This window comes from Oncorhynchus keta, chromosome 30 (assembly GCF_023373465.1).
Source record: "Oncorhynchus keta strain PuntledgeMale-10-30-2019 chromosome 30, Oket_V2, whole genome shotgun sequence".
NCBI classification, from domain to species: Eukaryota; Metazoa; Chordata; class Actinopteri; order Salmoniformes; family Salmonidae; genus Oncorhynchus; species Oncorhynchus keta.
This window is the reverse complement of record NC_068450.1, coordinates 16127630-16132182: the sequence shown is the minus strand read 5'-3', so window position 1 is coordinate 16132182 and position 4553 is coordinate 16127630. Positions and strand designations below refer to the sequence as shown.

Here is a 4553-nt window from a genome sequence, read left to right as displayed (position 1 = left end):
ATACACACACACACACACACACAGACATATACAGAGACAGACACACACACACACACACACACACAGACACACACAGACATATACAGACACACACACACACACACAGACAGACACACACACACACACACACAGACAGAGACACACACAGTAGAGTTACCTTCGACACTGATCTACAGCCAAGAACCACCAGCCCAGAACGCTAGGCTGGTTGATATGTTATGGGTTATTGGTCTCCCTGTCACTCAGAGTGTACTTGTGTCAGAACTCAGAAGTGTTCTAGTGGAAAGTCTTTCTCACTGATTCTAGTATTGATTTTGGTCTCCTTTGGTGCATGAGGGGTTGAAGGGGTGTTACGGCCCTGACAGAGTTAACGGATAATCTATTTGGTGCATGTCTCTGCCTCTGTGTGTGTGTGTGTGTGTGTGTGTGTGTGTGTGTGTGTGTGTGTGTGTGTTTCGTGCTCTGCCAAATAAAACCGATAACACTGCCGTACACTGGAGAACAAACACTCGCACACAGATGCACACACGCAGGCATACACACACACACACACACACGCAGACACACACACACGCACACACGCAGGCACACACACACACGCAGGCACACACACACACACGCACACACGCAGGCACACACACACACACACACTCAGGCACACACACACACACGCAGGCACACACACACACACGCACACACGCAGGCACACACACACACACACACACACGCAGGCACACACACACACACACTCAGGCACACACACACACACGCAGGCACACACACACACACACACACACGCAGGCACACACACACACACACACACACACACGCAGGCACACACACACACACACACACACACGCAGGCACACACACACACACGCACACACGCAGGCACACACACACACACACACACACGCAGGCACACACACACACACACACTCAGGCACACACACACACGCAGGCACACACACACACACACTCAGGCACACACACACACACGCAGGCACACACACACACACACACACACGCAGGCACACACACACACTAATGGTCATTTGGATACTTTCTTTACACTGAGACACTGTTCAGAGCTGGAGAAAAGGCAGGCCAACACTCACAAGGAGAAGGACTGAGAACCAGAACTCAGAACCAGACCGCAGACTACAACTGGCACCTGAGAAACCACTGATACACCAGAGTGGTTTATCATAATTGAACTGCTTCTCTGAGACAACCAGACCTCTTGATCATAACCAAGATCCCTCTTCTTTCACATTCAAATCTTTCCCACAGGTCATATTTAGAAGACAATGTGTGCTCTGTAAATGTACTTTGTAAAATATGGGTTCGGTGATGTGTGGGCTAAACTACTGTGCTCTTGCTAGGGTTTTATCAGTTGAGTTTATCCAGGAATCTTTGCATGTCTGAATGTTTGCATGTATCATATCAAAAGCTCTTCCTTGTAGTCTTCATTGACAGGAAGCCTCGCCATGCAAATATCTTCTGAAACATTTCTATAGACAGACCTTGATAGTGAGGTGGTTAGAATTTGAATCAGCTGTGTAGTACAACCAAAATGTTCTGGGGTGTTACTACGACAACTACTGTAACCATGTCAGCAAATGACTGCTGTCCGAACACACACATCTGATTTGGTCACTTGTAACCTGTTTGGACAAAACTGATATGAGCATTAAGACCTGCAGTATGACCAAGGCTTGAGAGACCTTCAAAAGACGTAACTTGAAATTGAATTTAGCTCTTTAGTGCACACAGTATAAGATTTAGAATTGATCATGTTGCTATTTTAGACATTTTATAAACAAGAATGACATACTGACGTATTGCAGTAAGAACAAAACTAAGAGAAACCTCCACGTATTTGTCTATACAAGGACCTCAAGTAGGGTAATATTCAGACTGAGTTTATACTGCAAATTTCGAATTCAAAGATCTTGTCTTAAATATTTCCACATGACAGGGTGGGAAGAACAGCTAAAGCTCAGATCACACGTTATTTGGTCCAAAGTGAATCTTTTTTCCATTAAGGTATTGTACACCTAAGACATGCAGCTTTTCAGAGACCGATCCTGCTATTGAAACAAGCTGGAATCCTGTGCTGTTCTGCATGGAAAGAGAACAAACAGCAGAGTTGGTGGCAGTGTTGGCAGAGGGTTGTTACTGGGAATAGTCCTTATTCACACTCACACACACGCATGGACACACATGGGCAAAGACCCGTCCCCGCGCGCACCTCCACACACACACACACACTCAGGTTCGTCAGTGGGAAAAGTCCTTCTGAGGCTGGGCCAGAAGATAAACCACATCATAAATCACCAGTAGGACTCATAACACCAGGCAGAGAGAAGAAATAACACAGATTTCATGAACTCCCCTCCATGGTTATATCACCTTACAAACCAATTACACTCAGCTGGGAGAACTAACTCTTATGTATGTAACATACTGTATTAGCCTGGCTATTAACTCTAACTAGCAGGAAACAGTAAAGCCTTCACAGATTATGGTGTCATATTTGATTGAAATAGGAACATGTTTCATGAATATTAAGTGTATAATCCTGAATGAATTCCGAGTAATGATGAGTGAGTGTCGCGCCCTGACCTTAGAGAGTAATTTTATTTCTCTATTTGGTGAGGTCAGGGTGTGATGTGGGCTGGGCATTCTATGTTTTGTATTTCTTTGTGTTTGGCCGAGTGTGGGTCCCAATCACGGGCAGCTGTCTATCATTGTCTCTGATTGGGAATCATACTTAGGCAGCCTGTTTCCCCACCTATGTTGTGGGTAGTTGACTTTGTTAGTGACCTGTATAGCCCTAGTAAGCTGCACGGTCGTCGTTGGTGTTTCTTGTTTTGTTGGTGACATTCTAAATAAAGGAAAACGTACGCTCACCACGCTGCACCTTGGTCCCGTCATTACCCTGATGACGTTTGTGACAGTGAGAAAGTTACAGACTCACAAATATCATACCCCCAAGTCATGCTAACCTCTCACCATTACAATAACAGGGGAGGTTAGCATTTCATATCATACCCACAAGTCATGCTAACCTCTCACCATTACAATGACAGGGGAGGTTAGCATTTCATATCATACCCACAAGTCATGCTAACCTCTCACCATTACAATGACAGGGGAGGTTAGCATTTCATATCATACCCACAAGTCATGCTAACCTCTCACCATTACAATGACAGGGGAGGTTAGCATTTCATATCATACCCACAAGTCATGCTAACCTCTCACCATCACAATGACAGGGGAGGTTAGCATTTTATATCATACCCCAAAGTCATGGTAACCTCTCACCATTACAATGACAGGGGAGGTTAGCATTTCATATCATACCCACAAGTCATGCTAACCTCTCACCATCACAATGACAGGGGAGGTTAGCATTTTATATCATACCCCAAAGTCATGGTAACCTCTCACCATTAAAATAACAGGGGAGGTTAGCATTTTATATCATACCCCCAAGTCATGGTCACCATTACAGTAACAGGGGAGGTTAGCATTTTTTTTTTGGGGGGGGGGGGGTATGCTATTTGTGCATCTGTAATTTTGTCTCATCATTTTTCATGATTAATTTAGGACTCTCTGTGATCATGGTAGCATTCACATTCATGTAGAAGTGTAAAATATATATATATATATATTCCTTTCTATTGGGCACAAAATAATCTGAAACACAACCAAAACAAACAGCAAATGCATTGAAAAATGTGTAGTCACAAGCTTGTGTGCATGTGTAGTCATTGTGTGCATGTGTAGTCATTGTGTGCATGTGTAGTCATTGTGTGCATGTGTAGTCATTGTGTGCATGTGTAGTCATTGTGTGCTATGAACATGGGAACATGTGACGGTGAGAAAGTTAAAACGAATATAAGTACATTTGTCCGAATACTGTTGGTCCCCTAAAATGTGTGGACTATGTATAAAAAGTGCAGTCATTTCTAAACGGTTAACCCAAAACCAAGGTCAAATTAAAGCTGACAATCACTGTGAAGCTAACTTCATAGTGATTGTATAATTTCAAATCCAAAGTGCTAGACTAGAGAGCCAAAACAACAACAACATGTGTCACTATCCCAATACTTCTGGAGCTCACTGTGTATCATACGGTAATATGGTCGGTTTCCACATTTTGTGGTCAGTGGCCACATATCCTGTCTTCTCTTGAGAGCCAGGTCTGCCTATTGCAAATCAAATCAAATCAAATGTATTTATAAAGACTCTTCTTACATCAGCTGATATCTCAAAGTGCTGTACAGAAACCCAGCCTAAAACCCCAAACAGCAAGCAATGCAGGTGTAGAAGCACGGTGGCTAGGAAAAAGAAACCTTGAGAGGAACCAGGCTATGAGGGGTGGCCAGTCCTCTTCTGGCTGTGCCGGGTGGCGATTATAACAGAACATGGCCAAGATGTTCAAATGTTCATAGATGACCAGCAGGGTCAAATAATAATAATCACAGTGGTTGTCGAGGGTGCAACAGGTCAGCACCTCAGGAGTAAATGTCAGTTGGCTT

At 43.9% G+C, this 4553-nt stretch overlaps 1 protein-coding gene and 1 long non-coding RNA gene across 2 annotated transcripts in view; one reads left to right on the top strand and one right to left on the bottom strand.

Annotated features, from left to right (window-relative positions):
• Positions 1-1743: 1743 nt before the first annotated feature.
• LOC127913743 (uncharacterized) lies at positions 1744-3517 on the bottom strand. The gene is made up of 2 exons (XR_008086628.1): positions 3327-3517; positions 1744-3263 (listed from the first exon to the last, which is right to left on the bottom strand). It is a non-coding gene; the product is annotated as an uncharacterized LOC127913743 (long non-coding RNA).
• A 127-nt stretch (positions 3518-3644) lies between these two features.
• Positions 3645-4553, top strand: part of LOC118381496 (beta-2 adrenergic receptor) — a 6336-nt gene continuing 5427 nt past the window's right edge. The window contains exon 1 of the mRNA XM_035768439.2: positions 3645-4553. This exon is cut by the window's right edge and continues 1635 nt beyond it. The gene's annotated coding sequence lies outside the window, so the exon portion shown is untranslated.